Genomic DNA, 24,064 nt, shown 5'->3' with positions numbered 1-24,064 from the left:
GGCCACTGGCCGAGCACTGTCAGGGCTGTTTGTGTTCTCTGTTTTCCCAGGCTGTAGAATTCCCCTGAAAACGGGGTGTTCTGACCCCCCGAAGCCAGGAGGCCAAAGAGGAATCTACAAAAGTCTCATGCAGGCTCTACAGAGATCCGGGCAGGAACACTCGTTTGATTGTCTGTGCAGGGGAAAGTAAGGGAGCGATGGCAGTGTGCAAAGCCTTCATCCTTCACACTGCATCCCTGAGCAGCCTCTGGCTGCTGAGGGCCAAACTTTGATCCCTGTGACATTCTGACAGTCCTGATCTACTCTTGTGCTCTTAGGTGTCTGCATGGAAAATTTCCCTCAGACATCCCTCTGGGGTGTGCTCTGCAGAGCCCCAGGACAGCTCTGGCACAACCAACACCCGCCTGGACTTCCAGAGGTGATGTCCCAGCCCTGCCAGCTGCTCTGGGGGAATTGCCCCAGGTAAAGCTCTTCACTGCCAGTGAACCAGAGCAGCAGAATAATTTCTGGAAGGAAGAGAGGGCTGAAACAGTAGTTTCAGGAAAGAGCATCCATGTGCCACGGGGTGTGCTAGATTTCCCCTGAGGTCTCTAAAACTCAGGGGAGGAGAGGATTTGCCTTCCACTGCGGCTTTTAACACAATTGTTTTGGCTTCTGTGAGTGTGTAAGAGAGGATTGCTGATCTCATGTGAAGTGCTAGCTTTGTTCTGAGGGCATGGGCTATCTTTAACTTAAATGCACATTTTCGTACCTCTAGTGATGCAGCTATCCTAAAGTGAGTGCCTTGGCTACAGCTTTAGCCAGTGGAAGAGCCTGTGAAGGCCTCCAGAGGGAGATGGTGTCCACCTATGAAAACAAACCATCAGGATCCCTCTTTTAGACGTTTGTGACATGCATTGAAAAATAGTTGGCCTGTGTCCCACCCAGCACACGTGGACGGCACACCCTGCAGGGACTACGTGAGCTGAGGGGGGTAGGAGCAGACCCACAAATTAATGTGTAATGCTCCCACAAAGTTCAGGTCTGGGAGAGAACTTCCTCACTGCCAGAGATGTACTTTATCATGTACTGTGCATGGCATGGGGCAATCAAAGTCATGGCACCAAGGCAAGACCGTGAGTGTAAAAGAAGCTGCCCTGGCACATTCTGAAAGATTTGGGGTAAACTTTGGGGAAGTGGGACAAACGGACCAAGACCAATGCCAAAGTTCAGAGCAGAGCTGAGCAGAGCCAGAGCTGTGGCAGGGGACTGGGATGAGAAGAAAAAAGGGCTGGAGGGAGCCCTTGCTAGTGGGATAGGCAAGGAGCAAGTTGAAAAGGGTCTGTATTTCATCTGTACTTTCGTGAGGTCACTTGGGGAGAAAAGACCAGAGAAATGTAAAGCATTTGGTTGGTTAAATTCCCCAGCAATTCCAGGCATTCTCTCTTACTTTTATTTGGTGTTGAGGAAAACATTGCGTGTGCTTCAGGTTTTTGTTTGTCAGTGCTAATAAGCTGGCAGCACAGGCATTGTGCTTTCTCTTCAACTGCCCATGGCAATTGCTAATGCTGGAAAACTACTCAGAGAGCAGGTGAAGAGTCTCTGCAGAGAGTATCTCCTGTTTCAGTAGGAACTGGCTTGACCTCAGTTCCCAGATAAGTCAGGAATTGGTAGAAAGGTTGTGCAGAAGGGTATTGCAATTGAAACTCCCAAAGCGTGAAGGGGAAGGTGCCCCTGAGCACGAGCCAGCAGTGGGATTGTAGCAGAAGCAAGTGCACATTGTCAGGGTCTCTGAGCCTGGGGTGCTTTAGAGCGCTGCCATGCTACCACAGAGCTTGGGGAGGGATGTGGAAGCCCCTTGCAGATGCTGAGTGCAAGTTGTGTGGTGGAAGCTCGTGGTCTCAGAGATCCTCAACAGCAGCACAACCACACCAGCTCCTTCCCTGCCGACAAAAGCACCTCTGTGTGAGCTGTGTCCACGCTGCAGGGTGAACATGCTCCTGATTTAGTCTTCTGTTCATAGAAGGACTCCAGTTCTGAGGAGCTCGTAGAAATATTAGCCAAAAGGTTTGTTTACAAGTAGAATAACCCACAGCGGATATCCTACAGTAGCAGTTCTGTTTTCTATGAACACCCAGGCACACAAGGTCCCAGATGTCAGCTGTGCTCCAGGATCTGTCCACATGCATGTTTCCACTGGCTGAATCCACGGGCTGGTGTTCCCTGTGGCTCGGAGCCACATGTGGACAGCTACCACGCAGCGGGGAATGTGCAGTGACTTGCTCAGCTTTGGGAATGGAGGGGGTCTGACTCACAAGCTCCAGTGATTCATGCTGGGGAAAGGAAGAGGTAAATCCCAGCTCCTTTCTGGCCTTCCCTGGAGCTCTGCTGAAGGAGGGATTGAACAGAGCATGCAGCTGTTTCTCTGCTGCCCATGGCTCATAGCCTCAGGTGTCAATACAAAGAGAGGAGTTATGGGAGAGGGACCCAGCAGGGTTGAGGAATAACCCATCTCTCCACTCAGGCAGAGTACAGGGCTAGGAATGCCTGGCAGAGGGGCAGGATGCAGCAGAACAGTACATTAGTAAGTAATCCCACCATAGATCCAAAAGCTGGTGAGTCAGAGCCCTGGGCATTCCATTTTCAATCCCTTTTTGGAGGTGTAAGTAACCTGGGAAAGGCAGTCTCTGGAAAGAGGAGGAACATCTGGAGAGGGGCTGAGCACAGCCTGGCTGCTGACCTTGGAGGTCATGTGCTCGGCTCATTCTCCTGCCTCATTAATGTGATGGGCTCCAGCTGCAACCTGGCTGAAGGAAAGCTGTGCTGCCATGAGCAGGCTGGCTCTGACATCCTTCCTCCTGCCTCTGGACTGCCAGAGTCCTGCTCCGAGTGCTGCCCTGAGCCCTAGGCTCGGCTTAGTGCTTAGGTCTAATGGAATTGCAGCCGAAAGCTGGTTGGAGAAGGTGGGATGGGGCTAGGGCAGGTTGTCCCATGGCGTAACTCCTGAGGCAGCGAAATGGGGGGAGATGAGCCTCCTGTTCCTCTGACCCCTTCTCATTTTCCTTCAGGTTCCAATGAGTGCTTTCAGGTGCACGAGGGGGGATGTTCAGCGTGGGGGTTGTATGACCCTGTGCCTTTCCCAGTGCCTGAGAGCTCTGCTACAGTGGGGCCATGCCCTTGGATATAGGCAAAGAGTGGAGCTTTGGGTAACACATATCTCCTGCTTGGGAGTGCCTGTTTTCTTCTGGGAGCAAATGTCCATTAAAAACACAGTGTCTCTTGAAGAGCACTTGAAGAAATTAAGTTCAAGAGGAGCTTGAGAGATGCAGCTCATGCCTGGGATCCAAAATCCAGGCTGCTTCCTTTGGCTGAGGAGCCACAAGACTGTGAAATCCCAGTAAAAGCTGGATGTCTGTGCTAGGAACAGTGTTCAGAGCAGAGGCCGTGAGATAACCTGGAGCTTTCCTTTGGGAAAGCTGCACCTGTGTCACTGAGGGTGAGCCTGGAGGCACGAGGAAAGCTGGGTAGGAGCCTCCCAGCACTCCTGGCTCACCCAGACTCCCTCGGTGCTGTGTCAAGCTCCTTGCCCTGGCTGCTGTCAGCGTGGGCTGTCCTGGAGCTGGTCAGGGACGTGCTGGCAGGGAAGGCACTTTGGGAGGGCAAAGGCCTCTCCAGCAGGGCTGGAGCTTGGACATGCATCACCTGCTGTGCTGACCTCCTGTCTGGGGCAGGACAACGAAATCACATGGCTGGGGAAGGGGACTCTGCCCAAGGGGGAAGCTCTCACCGGACCCACAAAGGACTGACTGGGGCAAAGCTGACGGTTCCCTCCACATCCCATGGGAGTGTGCAGAGCAGAGAGACGTGTGTGGCCTCCAGGCTGAGTCCTGGTCCTGGCTCTGGTGCTGTGCCCAGGCAACAAACAGTGTTTGAACCAATGTGACCTGGGATGGTCTCCTCTCCAACAAGGGCAGCGCTGTGTTGTTGCATTTTTGAGATGTTTCAAATTGTAACAAATCAAATACAAGAGATAATGGTAAAAATTAAACATTTTAGGTAATTAATAACTCTGGTAATTAGGCTTGGCAGACTCAGTCATCAGTTCTTATAATGGATTTTAGTTCAGGCGTGTCTGGAAGGCAAGAGCTTCTCAATAGCAGGGAGAGGAGCTTTGCAGGGGAGATCAATAAACCACACAAGGCTGTCTCCGTGCAGCAATGGTGTGATCAAACTTCTGAGGAGGCTGGTGGTCCTGGAGCTCTTCTACAATGTGTTTCATCCCTACTATCCCCTTAAATTTTTGACTACAGATAGAAGTCAGAGCCCAGTTTTTCTCTCTAAATTTTCCTCCATGGTGAGGATGAGGAGGGGAAGGGATCCACATTTATTCTCCAAGTCTGATATTTGGTGGCTGGAAGCTCAGAAGAAGAAAGTCGCAAATGTATGAGATGGACAGACAAAATGTTCTTTAAGGAAGCAGTGAAACTTTAATTTACCTTAAGACTACACTTAAGTCAGGTGCTTTAGTGTTTAGTTGGTTTATTTTCAAAAAAAAGACACCCCAAAATTTGAACCAGATTTCCTACATCATTGACTGATTTTTTGGAAGCCCTTCAGAGAAACTTCTTTTTGGTGTCAGAATTTGCACATTTGCCTAATTTGAGGGTAAAATCAGGTTGAAATCCATCCAGCAGGTTCTCAGCAGATGTTTCTCTGACCTATCTCCTCTGGCTTTGTTGGTGGATGTGTGATATGTACCAGCTGAGCATCCAAACCTCTGGCTTTCAACAGTTTTTGATTTGAAGGCTGGGACTTTATTCCCCTCCAAAACTGTGTGTGCATGTGAACATATGTTTGTGCTCACGAGTTTTTTATTCCACTTTGAAGTCCATAGTGCTTTGCAAGAATTCCCTGGTTCCTGACGTACTCCAGCCCTCTGGGGGTGTGGAGAAGCAATTTTGGCTAGCACACAACTCTGGCAGAGCCTGTACTGACCCTGATGCTCTTTCTATGTCTCTTGTACATCTCTTCCTCCAGTCAGACCACTGACAAAACTCCCATGCTCAGCATCTCCATCTCTGCTTCAAAGCACACCAGCAGAACTCTTTGTGTCCCAGCTCTTTCCCACCCCTTGGCTTGACCTAAGTGCTCCTGGAGAGAAATCTCCTTGTTCTGGGGGCAGTCTGGTCTTACTCCAGCAGTAGTGCAGGTGTGGGTTTGTGGAGTCTCCTCGGAGCCCCTGGCGTTGCCCACATCGCTGATGTGAGGAGGCAGATCAGCCAAGGAGCTCAGTTGCCAGCAGGGAACTGGGTATGGATGCTCCTGGGAGACAACGGGCCAGGGAACTGAGGTAAAGGTGCTGCCCTGAACCTGGCCATGCCCCCCCTGCCTGCACTGCATGGCTGTTCAGGTGCCTGTCTCCTGTGCCCATTTCCCAGCTCAGAGGAGTGGGGCAGGGCTGGCAGAGAGGAATGTGGAGTTTGGGCCAGGTGGAGGGAGGGAGAAAGGATCTTTCAGCTGCTAGCACAGTCCTTGTGCACACAGGGTGACCAGCTTCAGCTGTGCCCATGCAAACCTGCTGCTCTCTGCAGGAGAGAAACCTCAGCTGCACTGCAAAGCAAAAAAACCCCACCTGCCCGACTTCCATTGCAGAGCTTGGAGGCAAGAGGAGTGAAAACTGGTGGGGAAAGAGGCTTGGGAGACACCTCAGTGCCTACAGCTGGGGGTACGTTGCTCCCTTTTGGGTAGACAGCTGGCAGTGCAAGGCAGGGCTCCCTCAGCCTGCCCTGCTCCGTGGTGCCACCACGGATGGACACAGCAGCCTGAGCTCCACATCACACCCGATCCCAGGGCTGGGCTCTGGCTCTGCCACGAGCACAGCGAGCTGCGGGTCTTGTGCCACGAATCTGATGCCTGAAAATGGCTGAGTGTTGAAGAGATTCAGGTCCAGAGAGGCCTTGCCAACAGGTCCCTTGCTCCCAGGATCCAGGGGTGGGGGTGCTGGAGCAGGGCAGGATGTCTTTCCAAGGCCAGCTGCCCCAGCCCAGTTCATTTCCCTCGCGGAGATTGTGCGTGTTTCATCTGCTCATTCAGGCTTTTGCCTGAAGGGCAAGGACAAAGAATGCAATGAACTTCTCCTTGGCATAGAAGTGTATTTTGCTTCACGTTTGTCAATAAATGAGATTAGGTTTCTGTATTTGTGCTGAGAGGCTGCGTGAGAGGCACGTTTAATGAATGCTAAAATAAACTCTCTGCATAGCTGTGGGGTAACAAACACAGCTAAAACTTGCATCTCAGGAGAGATCCTGACATTGCAGAGATGCCAGTTATATGATCAAGCAAAAACGAGTCAGCCCAAACCTAAAATTACCCTGGATCTTTCATGAAATGATGACTTGGTACCAAAAGCAGTGTGTGTATAATGACCATGCTGCTTCTATGCTTGAAAGAACATTTCCAGCTCCATCCTGGGTTACATCTCCCAGTCCTTTCAGGTACGAATACTCTTTGTCCAGAATTTGAACCTTTTATCCTAAAAAGATCACTTCAGAAAGATGGGACAGCATGAATTGTCTATTGCTGGGTGTCCTTCCCACTGCCCATCCTGAGTCCTGACACCCCCCTTTCTGTCCAGCAGGGTCAGTGAGACCATTTAGGAATGCTGTTGGGAGCAGACACATGAGGATCAAGGGAGAGTCCTGGGTATCAAGGTTTAAGATCCATGAAGAAATGTGGATGGATTTCAGAAGGGTCACCTTGAATCATAGAAACCTGGAATCACAGAATCTTAGAATCACAGACTGGTTTGGGTTGGAAGGGACCTTAAAACTCATCTCGTTCCACCCCTTGCCATGGGCAGGGACACTTTCCACTATCCCAGGTTGCTCAAAGCCCTGTCTAACCTGAGCTTGCACACTTCCAGGGATGGAGCAGCCACAGCTTCTCTGGGCACCCTGTGCCAGGGCCTCACCACCCTCACAGGGATGATTTTCTTCCTAACATCCAATCTCAACCTACTTTCTTTCAGTTTAAATCTGTTGTCCCTTGTCCTATCAAATATCCTGGCAAACACGGTGGCAGCTGGGGGTGAAAGCGGTAAAAATCTGGAGGAATGGTTGCAGATGATGGTTAAATGAGCACTGGGGTTTCTTGAGGGAGGCTGGAGGTGAAGGGCAGTGCCCACACACCCCGTGCTGTGGTGACACTCAAGCAGCACTGCAGCAGCCAGTTCCCGACCACCGAGGCTCGGGGTCTGACTCAGCTTTCCTGATTCGTGGTTGTGCCCTTTCAGGCACGAGGGTGAAAAGGTTTGTGGATGACCAAAGCAAAGCTGTCAAGTGAAAAAGGTTGTTCTGTGCAGACAGTCCTGGCTCTCTGTCGTGAGGACAGGGGAGGGGGCACTGCTCCAGGAACGTGTCCTGAGGGGGTTTTGCTGTTGGGTACCAGCACTGGCAGAGCAGCAGTGAAGGCACAGCACAGCTGGGGCTGTGTAGCCCCAGCACAGAGCCCTTCGGTGCCAGTGGCAGTGCAAGTTTCCGCCTCTCCAGTGCTCCTCTCTCAGCTCATTTGTTGAGGAGGGTCCAGTGGTGCTGATCTGCCCTGCTGGTGATGGTGGAGGTGCTGCAGACCCTGCACATGCCAAGTGACCTTGGCTTCCACAGACCTCCCAAGCTTTAATTTTTTTCAGCAATACTTCTAGCTCTTCTCCTGGCACTCTCCCAGGTGTAAGACTGCCCTCCTGAATCTGCAGACAAGAAGTTGCAATGCTGCTCTTGCTGCTTGGGACTTTCCTAAGCTGCAATTCAGGGAATTACTCCTTGTTGTGGTCAAGCTTCTCCACTCTACCTGCTGCTGCTGGGCAGAAGAGAAAGCAGGAATGCAATGGAAATACATTGATAACAGATTTCAAAGCCCCCTCTGTCCACGTAGAGTGTATTTGGTTGGTTGTTTGGATTATTAGGACTTCTGGAGAGGTTTCCTTGTCCATCCTATATTTAGAAAATGTGGGCAGGCCACGCAATTTTAAGAAGCAGCCTTGTGTTGGCAGGGGCAGTGCTCGTTTCATGTGTTGTAACATTTTGTGTTGGTAATGTTTTGAGTCGGTGTTTGAGGGAGATTCTGTGAGTCACAGCTCGGGTTTTCTTGTGGGGTTAGGTAGGTGTCTTGTTCATTTTGGGGGCTCAGAAGGGAAGAAAGAAGCAGTTGTAATCTGAAGCACTGCCAGCAGTTTCGGTTTTATTGCCAGAACTGTGATAATTTGGTATTTCCCGTAAAGCCCCAGGTGTTGTACTTGCTTTATGTTCTGGGACTCTCCGATTTTTCTTACCCTTTGTCATCGCAGGGCAGAGCCGGGCAGAGCCAGACAGAGTGTCCTATCTGGGCCCTAAACATTCACAGTATCAAAGATAATAGCAAGCCCCAACCACATCTCTAGGTGGAAATCTCCTTCTGTTTAGTTCAATATCACCATTTTTGAGAAAGAGAAGAGGGCCAGTTCGTGATTTCCAAGTGAGCAGAGCTGCGTGTGTGGTGTCTGTCTGTGCCCTGCTCTCCTCCTTTCCCCTTCTTCTCTTCCTGGTCTTTTTTGCAGGTCAGAAGAGACACTGAGTGTCTTCTCTGGTGATGGAGAGCCCGTTTCTCTGGGCTGTCCCATCTCCTCTGCCACATGCAGGCGCAGCAGCTGCCTCGCTGCAATGGGGGGGGGGCCCTGCCTCAGAAGGGTTTGGGTGCTTCCCCCAGCAGCAGCGTTTTTCTGCACTGGAGCCTCAGGGCTTGTCTGCACAGGGAGCCTCTTGCAAAACATGCTTGGCCTAGGGTGTGAATTTAAAGGGAAAGAACTGTTCTGCACCAGAGTCCTGCCTTAAAGCCTCTTATTCTGCAGCAAAACTCTGGTATTTTTAACTGTCTGGGCTTGGTGGGACAGCTGCACTTGACCTGGGCAGCCAAGGGCTCTTGTGGCAGCTCTCTGAGCTGGCCTTGGGTTGGCACTGCGTAGGAGGCGAGGGTCTGGGGATGGAGGCTGGTTCTCTGTGTACCCAGAAAAGGGGCAGCGCTTCGGAGCAGAGCCGGCCTTAGGGCTCCTGGTACCCTCTGGAGAAGCCACGCTGAGCAGAGGCTGCGCAGAGCTGACAGTCCCCCTTCCCCAGAGCTGGGCTTGGATTAGCTGCTCGAGTCCCAACCTGTCAGAGCAGCCTGGGACCCAGCTCGGGGAGCTGCCCTGAGCCAGCAGCCCTTTGGAGCCGGCCGAGTGCTGGGGCTGCGGGAGGTGCCTGCGGGAGGGTGTTTTGCTCTGGTCCTCACTGAGCCATCAGACTGGTCACCCAGCTGTCATCGGTGTCCCTCTCATGCCAGAGCATGAAGCTTCCTGAAGCTCTCCTCAAATCCACCCCTCCAGCACTGTCTCGGTCCCACCATGCCAAACCTGAGGTGCTGGGAAATGGTGCTGTGGGGAGCTGAAGGGGGTCGTGGGGGGACTGTGCCTGCTGAGCTAGGGTCTCACACGTGGGGTGGTCCCCATCCCAGCTCCTGGGCATGAATTAAAGTCCTTTGCCTTTGGGAGAGCAGGAAGGGACCCTGAAATGCCTTGCACTCACAGGATTGAAACCTGAGGTCTCTGAAAGGAGAAGGGACACCGCGACAGTACAAAAGCCATGTGAATGTAGCATTCCCCATGTCCCTCTGAGGCCAAAGGTGGGAGCCCAGACATCCCTGGCTGCTCCTGGCCGGTTTCACTCGGTCCATCAGCATCCCCTGGAAGCTGTTGTCACTGCAGTCCCTGAAGCAAGAGCACAGCAGGGCTGGCAGAAAGGCAGACCTTTACATGAGGCGTAGGCATGCTGTCAGCTGGGTAGACTCGGGAAAAATGCACGCGGGGGTTATGTGCCTCTGGGCATCAGGGCAGGAAACCAGCCCTGTCCATGAGAGAATGCAGAAGTCTTCCCTGCTGGGAAGTATCCAGAAGCAGTAAGTGATACTTGCTGCATCAAGTGGGGTTCTTGTCTATCAAGAGCATGGTCAGACCCAGCATCCCAGCCTCCCTCAGCCTGATGGTCCTCCCTGGCTGCTTTTTGTGTCTGTCACGAGTCCCCATGTGTCACTGAAGCCTTTCCCTGTTCCTCCCTGCTGGAGTTGCCCTGCTAACGGAGTTGGCTGCTTGAAGACTCATCAGGGCTGAAATTATTTATTCCTCAGCCATTTATTGCAAATGAACCATTGGAAGGCTTTCAAAAGCCATCTTCTCTTGACCTAAGTTCAGCTGAATGTTTTAGCAGCATCAGCTTTACATAACACGCCAGTAGAGGGGAATTCTGGGGAAATAAAGTTTATGTTGATAAACAATCCTTGCTGACCAGGATCTCCCTCTCAAAGTTGTCTGGTTATTCAGAGGATCACTGAGGGAGCTGGGAATTGCAAGCCAGCTGCCCCAGAAAAATGTGATGACTTGCATGTTTACTCTGAGTGTCTGATAAAATCCCAAAATATCTTATGACAGCAGGTAATTCTTTGCCAACATTTAGATTTCAGTGAAATGCCTTGATAGAGCCCTAGCACCCCAAATTAATTCCAGTTGGTGAGGACAGGAGAGCATCACATGGGCTGAGGACTGGGTGGGGAGGACCATGAACAATGGATTAGGATAAACAGCAGTGTGTCGAATTGTCAGGGGAGTGAAGGAGAGCGCAGCCTTGGGAGCTGAAGCCGTGCCAGTCGCTGCCCTCCATGGTGACTGCACAGAGTTAACCTCTGAAAGGTCTCCTCGGGACCCTGCAGCAATTCCAGGGACTCCCTGAGGGCTCTTATGAAGTGGGATCTGTTCATTGTCAGTCACCTGGGAATGTTTTTCTCAGAATATCCTTTGTGGGGCAGGGCTGCCGTGTGATCCTGTCTGAGGTGTCCATTCAGCTTTTGTTCGTGCTCACAAAGACGCTCCCAGTTAATTAGCTGATATTTTGTCCAGGCATTTATTTACCACCAAATTATAAAGGGAGGGGCACAAGTTGAAAAATGAAGTGAAAAGCATAAAGTAGGCTGTGCTTGACTGTGATGTTCCATCTTCATGATCCCCTGGCTTAGGGTGAGAGCCGGGTAATTGCTGGTGTGGGTCCTTGCTGAAAAGCAGATCTGGGATGGATCCTTCCTCTACGTGTGCAGGGATCCTGTAACTACAAAATTTGGGATGAATTCCTCTTCTGTACAGGTACAGGGGTCCTGCAACTACAAACAGCATCATCTAGGTGAGCAGAAAGGCTTTCTTCTCATGGTGTTTCAGGCTTGGCCATAGCATGGAGGGGCTGCCACTGCAGGGACAGGCAGGGCAGGAGGGTGACGAGCAGTCGCCTTTCATGGGGTGTGAGTGGAAGCTCAGCTTCTACATCCTGCAGCCAGGGGGAAAGTGTGACCCCACGGCCTCAAAGCAGCACTGAAGTGTCCCTGAGCTGTGTGGGACAGTGGAGCTCCTGATGGTCCACCCCAAATTGGCAGAAAATCAGAAGAGCAGCACCAGTATTCAGGTGTGTGCCTGAGATGGTGATTCAGGCCCTCTGGATTTCATGGAGACAAGGCTGCCGGGAGATCTTCAGTGAGATGTGGGAGGTAGCCAGCATCTCCAGAAATGACAGGAGGATGAGACTGAGGCTTAAGAGTGATATTCGAGGTTTTCAAGATCATTGATTTTGCAAAGGAAAAAAAAAAAATCTTCAGCCTCACAGCCAAGATTGAGACAGGAAGGACAAAGAGGAGCGATTTTGGTTTCCTGTGGTTGGTGGCGGCTGGCATGGGCAAGGAGAACAGAAAGAAGGGGCAGTGTAAAGAACAGGACAAAAGGAGGGATGGATTACATCTTTGGAATGATAGAACATAATTTTTGCCCTTGGGGACCAGGAGACCCTCACAGGTCTCAGTAGCTGCCAGTGTGACTGGGTTCCCCAGCCCCTGCTAAGCAGAGCCCTGCGGTGACAGGGGGAATCAACTGCTGCCCACTGGTGAGATTGTGAGGTTGGGATCAGCTATATCCTAGAAGCCATCCAGGTCCTGGGGTGCCCTGCGGGATGCAGTGTGGATGTGTAGCACAGCTTGGTTGTGTGCCTGGATCCTGGTGAGTTGGATGGATGTCGCAGATCTCCCCTTGGGGCAGAGATGTGGTCTGCTCCATTTCTGAGAGGTTCTTCCAAGCTTATTCTTGTAATCCTGTGATTTGTTGTCCCCCTGAACCCCGTCTTTGGACCTTTCCACGTTAGTTCTGTAGACCCAAAGGTCTATCCAGGCTTTTCCAGGGCAGATCCTCAGCACCACTGTACTTTCTACAGATTCATCAGAAACACGCGTGGACAGAGCATTTCCTATGAAAATGTTCCCCAGAAGAGGAGATTCCACTCTTTCCATCAGGTTTTCATAGTGTTCCTCAGGCCCCTGTACATCCCTTTTTGGGTTCCAGGTGGTTGCATTCCTCTGCATGGAGCTGCTCAAGGGTGGCTCAGGGAGTTGGGGAAGGAGGGGCAGTGGGAGTGCAGAAGTGAAGGAGCAGCTCTGGAGGAATTTTGCTTTAGCACAGGGTCTTGAGTGGAGACCCTTCTTACCTGTCCAGCTCCACGGCCTTCTTACTTTTCCTTGTCACTCCTGCCTGGAGATGAGCACCATCCACGCTTACAACACAGGATGAAACCTGCATTGTGCCCTATCTTTTCCCAGGTCTTCCTTAGATCCCAAACTCCTTCCGCTTGTTGTCACTGCTGCTTAAAATTGGCATTTGTGGTGGCATCCAGAGGTCCTGGCTGCAGCATTGTTCCCCTTGTGCTATTCACAGCACAGAGTCATAACAAGAGGCAGTCCCTGCCCCAAATATATTGAGTGGGATCTTTGAGAGAGGAAATGGAAGCACAGAGAAGGGATGTGAATTGTCCCACTTTACGCAACATTTCTGGGATAAAACCCAGCACTATTAATAGCTTTTTGCTCAACAACCATCTTTTGTTCAGAACTCTGGTTTTCACCTTAAGTTGTTTGTGTTGTGCAGGAGCTGCTGCCCAGTTTGGCGAAATTTCCCGTTTTGTAACCTAAAGCTAGACATGAAGCAGGTCAAATAAACCCGTGTCCAGTTTGAACTCGGAATAGTTTCCCTGCTTGGGCCACCACCATGTTGCCTATTGTCTCCTCTTTGCCCACGTTTTGCTGCTGCATCGTTGTTCTTTGTTTTTCAGTCACTTGTGTTCTGCAATAGCTCCTAGAAAATGACACCTTCCTGTGCTGCTCTTCCCTAAATCCTTCTGTGAAGTGGCTGGACAGCCAGCAAGGGTTGGCTCTCATCACAAAGTCAAATTTGCTTTGCCTTCTTTCTCATTTGTTGCCTATGAATATTCTATAAAGTGATCTTTCTGCCAGAGAAATGTTTGTGGAAACAGAAACTGTTGATTAAATTTTAACGAAGAGTCACAGGAAGCAAATTTTAAAATTGCAACTGTATGTTTGTGATAATAAGAGCTCCGTCATTGCTGTCAGGGACTAGAATTGATGCAGGCCACAAAATCTCTTCATCCAACTAAAATGAGCCAGAGTTTCTTGATTCCATTTTTTTTTTAAACACAAGCCACAAACTGCTCATGAGCAATTTACAAGCCAAAAATTAGCCAGGATGGCTTTCCAGAGAATAGTTCTGAAGAATATCGCAATAAGCAATATTCAAATATAAAACGAGGGAAAATAAGGATAAAAAAATTAATCAGGAAGAGCTGACATCCTGGAGACTCCTGGCAGCTGTAAATCAGCTTGGTTGGGGGGACATTTCAGTGGAAGCCACCCATCGCTGTGCTCCAGTGGGGGTCCGGAGCTACTCAGAACAATGCTGGGAAGCCGCACTCTGGACAAGGCAGGAGACACGCTGTGTTAGTGTCTCCACTGGGCAGTGCCCAGAGTCCCAGCCGGAATTTACGGCTCGCTGCTTCCCTGCAGCCCACGGACGAGGGTGGCCCTTCTCCGCAGGGCCCGGGCGCTCCCTGGGCCGGGCCGGGGATCTCTGCACGCTGTGGTCTCCCCCGCGCAGGGTCTCAGCCGGTGGGGACGGATCCGACGCCGCGCCCATCGCTCCAGCAGCGGCACAGCCCCGGGGTGGGCACTGGGACAGTGTTACAGTGCAGGGTGGTAATTCCATCCACACTTGGTGGGATTTGGGCTCCTGTGAATCTGGCTGCCGTGGAAAAGCTGTCTCAGGGATGATGTTTAGTTTCTTTCCTGTGTTTGGATGAAAACCAGACCTGCGGTCACTTCTGGTACCAGCGCTTTAAGGCCTTTCTTCAACCAACAGCAAAACTTTTAATCTTTCTAATATAACATTACAGAGAACAAACAAGTCTCTAATGCAAGCCCTGGGGTCTCTTGTGGGGAGATCCTGATAAAAACAGGGCTTTCTGTTTTGGAAATACCCTCTGGTGGATTTGTCTCTCACCAGAGACAATGGTGAACTTTCAAAGTAGGCAGAGACATGGGAAAAAAAATATTGTAATTAAGACTGCAAGTGGTTGGCTTTTGTCACGGAATGCTAGGGAATATTATTTTATAGGTTAAAAATGAAACATCTCCACCTCAGTATTAGAGGCTTCTCACTGAATTTATTTATCCAGATATTAAAGTGCTTTCTTCTGTGAATCCCTGCTTTGTGTGGTGTTTCACCTGGTTGTGTGTGAAACATCAGGATGTTCTCTGGCCCAGGACTTCCTGGCAAGTTGAAATACCAAAAAAATTTTGCCAGCTGGGCTGTCACATCTGACCTTCACTTGACCTCTGCCTGCCCTGGATTAACATCTTGTAACTGATCCCAAGTTCCTCTTATTCTTCCCTACTTGCTGAAGTTAAGCATGTTTGAAAACACTCGTTAAAGCTGCCTCTCACAGCTAGGTCTGCTGGGGCAGGGAAGGAGGCAGATTCTCTGCTGGGACAGTGCTGGTGTGGGCTCGGGCAACCAGTCCCTCTGCAGCCAGGTGTTCTGTAGTGACTGCTCCTCCTGACCTCATTAGCTAGCCCCCTCTGGGGTCCTCATTCTATTTAAACACAATACATTGAGAGAGGAAGAAAGAGATCTCCCGAAGTGCTGTGCTGGCTGAGTGCAGCCCTGGTGCTTCGCTCGTACACCGGGCTGTGATGGGCACGGGGCTGGGCAGGGAGGGACAGGTTTGTGTGGCAAACCCGGCACCTCGCTCAGAGATTTGGTCACGTCCACCTGCTTGCGGTGGCCCATGTGCTGATTTACCTGAAGGACTTGGTGAGTGTGTTTGGGGCTGTGCTGTACCCACATATTGCAGTGGATCCTGTTTTTGCAGGTTCACCTGAGTCACAGAATCAGCACAGAATCCCAGAAGAGTTTGGGTTGGGAGGGACCTTAAAGACCATCTCGTTCAAACCCCCCCTGCCATGGGTGGGGACACCTTCCACTAGCCCATGTTGCTCCAAGCCCTGTGCAGCCTGGCCTTGGACACTGCCAGGGATGGAGCAGCCGCAGCTTCTCTGGGCACCCTGTGCCAGGGCCTCCCAGGGAAGGATTTCTCCCTGCAATGCTCCCACCAGTCTGTGATGGTCTGTGTGCTGTCCTCCCCTCCTTGGGAGAGCCCAGGTGGTGCAGGCAGTCCCTGTGAGAGGAATTTCAGCTCCCCTCTGACTGAGCCCTTCTCCCCTGTGTTTTAAACCAACAGTCCTGTGATTGATAAAGCTGTAAAACATCCGGTAGGGTTTTTTTCATCCTTTTCTAGAACCAATAATATTCCACTAATGGTCATCTGCATCTGCAAATTCTTCCCTGTAATCTGAAAGCTTTTAGCCTTTAGCTTTGCCATGACGTAAGGGGTCTCTATATGTGGTTTCATGTACAGATTTCATCATAAACATTTAACAAAATGAGGTTTTTTTCTGCTAAGCTAGATTGTTTTGTCTCCTGGGGTGAATTTTTCAATCACTTTCCTTTGGTGATTGAAAGATGATGGATGCCAGCCGGGTCTTTACCAGGGTTCTAGGGCAAGTAATTTGTGCTTAGTGCTCAGTGACTGGAACAAAGGATTAATGTATTTTAAAGTTTTGGATGCTTGGGGTAATTTCTTTGTTGGCTGGATCTGGACTGGCAGTCCACAGAGTATGGGTGGGCAATTTTTCTAGCTGACTGTGAAGATAGAGATAAAGCTGTATTTTATGAATTGCTGTTTCCAAGGTCATCTGGAAATTGAGCAGTTCATAAAACATATCTTTGTTCAAAGATATATTTGATTATATAAAATATGATCCCAGAATCAATTGGGTACAAACAAGATGTTGCCTTTAGGGTTGAAAACACATTGTTAGAGGCATGAAGAGCAGAAATTGTCGCTGCTGTCTTTGTGTGGCTATTGTTTTTGGTCTTAATAGGAACAGAATGAATGACATTTTTCCACCAGGCCACTTATGCTCAACTATACCTCCAGGACAACTTCCTGGCCAAAAATATTCAAAACAAACAAACACAATAGCAATTCTACTCCAATTACATTGTTTGCAAACCAGCTAGCGTTCATAGAGTACTAGGTTTGGCAAATCCAAGCACTTCAGCCCCTGGATTCTAATATTTGATACTTGCATGTGAATTTCTTGGAGCTGTTGTGCTCTTCAGGTGAGTGTTTGTGTAGCCACGTGCGTGGGCGCCTCCAGCATTGGGACAAAAGCACAGCCCAGTTGTCTTAACAATTGGGGTATTGGGAAGACATCCTTGCCCAGTGGCCAGATGCTCGTTGATTTCAATGGAGCTGAGACTTCAGCCTCGGGCTCTGGACCAGATCATACACCAATTTCAAAACTTTCACTGGAAAGAAGAATAACTGGATTTTTAAGTGTGGGAAAGAAAGAGGAGGAGGAATTTATCAGTTGCTCTTAAATATAAGTGGAGCCAGGATTTGTAAGAGGAGGGTGAAATTTCTGGTATTGTGGCACCATTTCATAGAATCATAGAACCATGAAGGCTGGAAAAGACCTCTAAGATCCCATGGTTTGAGCTGCCAGAGGGATCCTATAGAGAGAAAACCTAGATCAACAAACCTGCTTATAACTTTCCAGTCAATTTCCTTTGGTGATGGGAATGGCCATGAAAATAGAAATTGTTGTAACTCACAATTTAAATATATATTTTTTTCTAATTTTTTTTTAAATAGTGCTGTAGATTGGTGGTGTAGTCAGTTCTCCTCCCTGAGAGGGAAGGCCACAGGAACTTAGTTAAAGGAAAAGGAATTTGTACGTTAGGGAAAGTATGGGACATGTAGGGAGGAGTAATACATTTGTTCTGGCTCCAGAAAAGCGGTTTCCACACTTCATTCCAACCCCAAATCCACAGATCTCAGACTCTTCAGCATCTTCCCACTTCCACTCATCTGTGTCCTTTCCACCAGGGTCTGTTCTGTGTGAGTCAGCTGGGTGGGTGTCCTCAGCAGATCCTCTGGGACCTGGAGCGGTGGCTCCTGCACTGCCACACCTGTGTCTCCAGCTCCCAAGGTGGCACCTCTCCCAGGAACACAGAGATGAGCCTCTGACTCCTGCTGCCATAACTCCATGGGAGAGGCACGGCAGCAAGGACATCTCCCAGGTCCTTGGAGAGCTTTGGGTTATTAACCCTTGCTGTTCCCTGCAGTTACTGCACAGGTGGACTCTCGGACAGTGGACGTGAGGTGCAAATGTCCCAAGTGAGCCACATGGTCTAGTGCTGGCTCCTACAGTGGAGTCCCTGCCCTCTGAGGGTGGGGAGACCCTGGCACAGGGTGCCCAGAGAAGCTGTGGCTGCCCCATCCCTGGCAGTGTCCAAGGTCAGGTTGGACAGGGCTTGGAGCAACTTGGGCTAGTGGAAGGTGTCCCTGCCCTTGCTAGGGGGTGGAATGAGATGAGCTTTAAGGTCCTTTCCAACCCAAACCATTCTATGGTTCCATGACTCTAGGATCACTGCTCATGGAGAAACATGCCAATTTGTTAATTAAAAGGTTGAATAGTGGTTACAGCAAAATGCTGCCCCTTGGAAATTTAAATTTGTCATTGTTGTTTATCTGTCATGTACCCCTGCCTGATGATAATTTTTTGCTTTTTCTTTTATACCCCTGTTGTACCTTTTTTACAACTTCTGTGTTTTTAGTACTTTTGGCTCCATTCTTGGACTTGCTTGTCAAGCTGAGAGACTCAACATTTTAGAAGCTTCGTAGCTGGGGATCAGTGTGCCCCAGACCCCAAGGTCCTCTCCAGAACACATTCTGTAAACCAAGATAGAACCATCCAGGGGAAGGTTCCTTGGGGAGGGGGGGGCTCAATCGAGCCTCTCATTGGGGAATTTTTGATAGATATGCTAATTAGTAAAACCTATAATGTTATACCAGATCTTTTGGGGGTGTGCATTGCAGTGTGCATTTTGGTGCATTTGACCTGGACGTGTGCACTTAAAGATCTTTAACATAAATCCCAAGGTAAAATCCCTTTTCCCCTTCTAACTGTGTTTGGCTCTTGATTTTAAGACCAGGAAAAGGCATCACTGACACACCAAGATCTGAGACTGTGGCTGCAAAGACTGCCATGAGAATGTCTGGCCCTGAAACACAAGCTGCCTGAAGCATAAAGCATATTACAGATACTATATTAGGTTTAATATTCTGGGTTTGGAGCCTGTAGTTAGGCACTGGGGGTAGAGGCTGGTGTGGGGCGATGTGTCAGTGTGACACCAAGGTTCTGCCCCGCAGGCCCTGGGCTGTGTGTGGTCTGTGGACGTTGTGTCCATCCATGCAATAAAGCCAGGGTTGTTCTACAGCTTCCCTCAAACCCAGCCTTGTTACTTCCAGGGGTGTTGGAGGGTCACAGACCCTGAGGAGTCCTTCTGACATGGCCACCAAGGAGCTGACTCCCCTCAGAGTCCCGGCTGCAGACGCCACAGCCTGCCTGGGTGCACAGCAGGGACTGCCTTTTGCCCTCCCCATAAAAACCTAGAAAAAAGGAAGACAAACACCGAGTGTGTTGTGAGGCTTTTTCCAAGCAGATCCCGTGTTTCCATTCCGTCTGGCAGGAGGGAGCTTTCCTCAGAGTAGGTCCCTCCTCTGACAGGTTGGCATTTGCAGCCAGCATTGAAACAAAGAGTCCAAGGGGTCAGGAGCTGCTGCTGCTGCTGAGCTTCAGGTTTGTCTCCTTGTCAAATAAAGGCCAAACTAAACCCAAGGCAAAGGAGCATCACCTCTGATTAAAACAGTGGAGCCAGCAAACACACCAGAGGCTGTGGGACTGCATCAGCCAAGAAGTGAGATGTATCACAGTGGGGAGCACGCTGACTCCCAAGACGTGTCTGGTGTCCCAACCTGCATGGTGATGTGCCAGGAACACAGGTCCTCACTTTGCAGTAGAGATGACAGAAATGGGAAAAATTCCTTTCGGTTAGGGGTTGCCATCTTGGCAAATGTTTGTGATTGGATTTGGAGCAGGTTGAGGCTGCAAAACATTTCCTATGGAAAGATGAATTCTGGAATTTTCCATCTTAGAGAATGTTTAAATACTCCCACTGAGGCACCCAATGTAAAAAGGGTGGTCTGTGCAGGCAGTGGGATTTTGAACAGCAAAGTGGTGGGCACTCTCCAGAAGGGGCTTAGGGAACAGCAGCCTTTGAGACCTGGCTCGGGTGGGTATCATGCCTCCAGATCTTGTCCTTCAGTGAGGCCTGGAAGCCTCAAGGACTGTGCCTGGAGCATCCTTTGGGTGTCTGGGTTCCTCTGTTGAGAGCTGGGAGCTCAGACCCACAGAGACACTGTTGGATCTGCATCTTCTCCACCCCAGCACAACAGCCCAGTGGAAGCCCTGGCATCGACGTGGAAGGGCTGTCCTGAGAACAATGGCTTGGGCAGGCTGAGGAACACAGCCCCTTTCCAAGAGATCACCTGTGCACCTTCCTTCCCTCCCCATTCTGGCAGAGGAGGGGTGTCCTGACCTGAGGACAGTCGGGTGGGTGCCATGTGTGGAAAGCCATGGCTCTGATGCAGGCACGTCAAGGATCACCTGTGAGTTTGTAGGTCTTCACTCTCCTTGCACCTCTCCCATCCCTAAGTTGCCTTCTTCCTCAGCTGCTCAGAGAGACACAGAAGGCTCCTGTCCTCCCAGGCCTCCAGATCCACCTGCCTAAACACTTTGCCAGCCTCTGCGTGCCAGGCAGCGTGGGGGAGCCTCCTGTGGCTCACACTGCAGCCCTTGGAGGAGGCCAGGAAGAGAGGTCCCATCTCCTCATGACCTCAGTTGTCCAGAGATCCCAGACGTGTCCGTGGTCCCCACGGCTTGGGAAGCAGTGTCTGTGGCTGGTATTGCTGGCTGTTCCAGAGCTCATGGAGCACCTTTCCCAGGATGGCTGCTCCTGCTTTTTGCTGCTGAGGGGTTGTTTATGTAGGATGCTCTGTGGGTGGGATGTGGTTTTGTCACCGCTCCATTGTTGGACTCTGTTTGGGCTCTCTGCCCGTGGATGATTGATGATGTTTTGAGTTGAGGCTCTGAGGTGCTTGCAGGCATACTGCAGGTACCAGAAGGAAAAGAGGTGTTGTTATCATCAAGGTACTTCAGTGTTATATCAAGTGTAATCAGAAGTGAATTAATTAAAGCGGTGTGTACATGTAAGGCCTTTTATGGAGGATGTTCAAACAGCTCGTATGGTGTAGTTTAGAGCTCAGTGTTTCAGACTTTTGTAACCCTCTCCTCTCCATGAGTAGGCAGCAGATGCCAGGACTGCTGTCAGAGGACAAACCTCTCCTGCAGAGGTCTTTTTGTCAAACATGGCTCTTAAAACAAGTCAGGAAATCCTGTGCATTCATCGATCCTGGCTCCAGCATTTTTCAGGGTTAATTTTTACAGCTCACACAACTAGTGTAGGATGGGATCTAACGGTTGCTTAGGTTTCATCTGACCTTGGAGTGAGCAAAAATCTGTAGAAAATTTGTATTTATTGTTGGTCTCAGCTCTACTAGGATTAAATATCATTTTTGCAGCATGACATACCCTTGACATGGTTGTCTCTTAGAAAAATTGCCTGGAATCTGGCTCTTCTGCCCAACACCTCAGGCATTGTGAGGCTGGTGGTACTTCACCCCACAGAGAGGAGACAGTAACTTGGATGGAGGAAGGGTTGACAGAATTGCAAGGTGACCCGAGATACAGATCCTAAGCTGTAGCTTCAGTCTGACAAGCAGAGCCAAAACTCTTCTCCCTGTTTTGGTGAACTTGGGGGCTGAGCTGGGGGTGTTGCCAGTCCAGCTGTGGAGGAGACCACAGCTGGCAGGGCTGTTCCATGGGAACCAGACAGTGAGGAGCTGAAACTGCAGCTTCAGCTCAGCCTGCTCCAGGGTGATGGGTGGCTTGGGTGGCCCTGGGCCCGTATTTTGGCTCTGACAGGAGCTGGACTGGCCCCATCTGAGCAGCAGAAACCTGTGTGGAGGAGGCTGGAAAGCTGGGAATTGATGGAAACATAAGGAATTAGACCTGGACCCTGCTTGGTATACATCTAAAGCTGTTAGCCCAGGACAGTGTGCAATTTTGATATGTCCGAAGCAAGTGACTTTGTTTTCCCAGTGTGCTGGAAAAAGTATCAAACAAGGAGGAGATTAAAATGACCCCAAATGCTCAGAGGCCTAAGAAAGGGGGCACTTAAAACCCTCTGATCTTTTTCAACTAAACTCATGCTTTTCTGAGCTGCAACACTGTGATTTGGACAGGGCAGAGATGGGAAATGGGTCAAAAGCTGAAAACTGACCAAAATGTAAAACTTTGACATACTCCAGTATTAGCACTTCGTGTGCTGCTCTGGTCTCTCAAGCTGCTTTAGTTTACTGCTGGAGAAGGTTGAAAGGTGATTCAGTCATAGTTTACAAGTACCTAAAAAGGGAAGGGGTTTCTGGTTGCTAGATGGGATTCATATTTACCAGAGAAAGGCAGAGATCTCTTGGCTGGAAGCCAAAGTTAGAGAAGTTCAGACTATGAATAAGAGCTGCAGTTTAAACAATACGAGTAAAAACCAGAGGAAAGTCTTTGGCTGGAATTAAGCAGAGTCAGCAGCAGCTAATGGCTCTAAATGAAGATTTCTGTGTTTTTCTGAAAGATGCAGGAATTATGAGGTGAGGCTTTCCAGCCCAGAGCAGCCCTTCCCAGAGACCAAGGCCAGGCTTCCCCTTTGCCCAGAGCAAGGCTCTGGATGCTGTTTCCCAGGCTTGGGGCTCTGCCTGCTCTTCCCACGCTGCTGTCCGAGCACAAGCCCTGCTGCAGTGCAGCAGAAAGGGCACAGATGTGCTGGGTGTCAGGGAGCACAGCTCTGCCTCTTTGGGCACAGCCCTTTTCCCAGACACACTCCAGAATACCTCTGGATTGGATTCCCCTTTCGCTGCTCTGTCTGATTCAGCTGGGGAATTGCAGTCCATGGAGTCCATGCAGTGTGGCCTGGAGCTGAATACACTGTCTCTTTCCCTCCTGTAGTGAGACACCAAAAACATGTAGACTGGGGTGGAAAGATGTTCTCCTCCCTTTTTCTGGGCAGGGCTCTCTGCTGGAGGGGTGGGATGCAGTGTGTGAGTGTCAGCTCTTTGGGTTTTTTGGATCTGCCTGCCTAACAATGTCCTGGAATCATCACTGGTGGCATGTGCAGAGTTTTAGGTGAGATGTGATTCATGTTGGTGGGGAGATCGTGGAAATTTTCTTGCTTGTTCTTGGCCCTCTGCTCCCACAGGCTCCAGGTTTCTGGGGTTTGCCCGGCTCTCACCAGCATGTTGGTGGAGAGGGGCAGGGCTGACACCCCTTTCTCCCAGGACATGCTGCCTGCTTCATAATTCTGCCGACCACCAGGCTGGAAAGGCAATGAAGCAGGTGCAGCCATGCCAAGGTCAGGACCTTCCCTGTATTTAAGGTGTATGGATGATGTTGGTGTGGGACAGGGTGACCTCGGGGTATGACAGGAGCCAACTGACACACACATTCAGACAGAATAAATATTTGAGAGTCTATTTCTCTATTCCCCAAAATGACCCCTATAAAAGCAAGGTCCTGTTTACCTTCCTGGCTCTCTGTGCAGTGTTCTGAGAAGAGAGCAGCTCTCTTCTCCCTTCGTTGCCTTCCAGCTCTTCTGGGCAACCCATTTCCAGGCAAGGATCAGGGATATGGGTGTCACAAAACCCATGACACCTTGGATTTTCACAGAAGTCCTAAAATTTGGTGAAAGCTGAGATCATTTCTGGTCAGAAGTCACTGTCTCTGCCAAAGCACAGTGACCTGGGAAGCAGGGAGAGATGTCAGTGCACAGCCTGCAGCAACTGCCTGCAGGTGACCCAGTGCTTTCGTGCTGTCCCTGTCCCATTAGAATCATGGAATGGTTTGGGTTGGATTGACCTTAAAAAACCTTAAAACTCATCTCATTCCAACCCCCTGCCATGGTCAGGGACACCTTCCACTAGCCCAGGTTGCTCCAAGCCCCGTCCAACCTGGCCTGGAACACTCCAGGGATGGGGCAGCCACAGCTCCTCTGGGCAGCAGCTGGAAGGTCTGATGTGCCTGGGACCAGCCCTGCCACGTTACCCACCCAGAGCCCTTTCAGTCACTGTGAGCTTTGCTTGGCTAACTCCTGTCACCCTGAGCTGTTCCATTTCTATCCATGTTGGGATCCTTTTGATTAAAGACAATTTAGCTTCTCATTCCCATGAGGAATTTGAGAATCCTGAGAGCTTCCTATCACAGGAGCATATTCCTGATGCTCGCTGTGCTTTTTATTATTTCATGTAAGATCCCTTTTGGTGAGAACAATCTTTAAATAGTACCAACCTATGATAGGTTAGCTTGGCACGAAGAACCAGAGGAGACGTACAAAGGTCTGTAAAACAGTGATTGCTCTGATGAAACACATCCAGTCCCTCCTCCTTTGAGTGCACTGCCATATCGCAAGATCAGAATGCACAAGGCAATTAGAAGGTGGTTTGTTCATATTAGAAAGAGGAAATTCTCTATCTGTAACACATCTCAGACAAGGGAGAACCATTGGTACCAATATTCTTAAGGCAAAACCAGCAAGTTGCTGTTTCCTTTTTTTAAGGTTAACACTGAGAAAGAA

General features: G+C 50.1%; 1 protein-coding gene across 4 annotated transcripts in view; it reads left to right on the top strand.

The window, feature by feature from the left end:
• Positions 1 to 24,064, top strand: part of NRG2 (neuregulin 2) — a 156,675-nt gene that overhangs the window by 74,692 nt on the left and 57,919 nt on the right. The window lies entirely within an intron of this gene.

The sequence above is a fragment of the Corvus hawaiiensis genome, chromosome 15 (genome assembly GCF_020740725.1).
Source record: "Corvus hawaiiensis isolate bCorHaw1 chromosome 15, bCorHaw1.pri.cur, whole genome shotgun sequence".
NCBI lineage: Eukaryota > Metazoa > Chordata > Aves > Passeriformes > Corvidae > Corvus > Corvus hawaiiensis.
The sequence above is the reverse complement of the archived record's forward strand: the minus strand, read 5'-3'. Positions and strand labels throughout refer to the sequence as shown.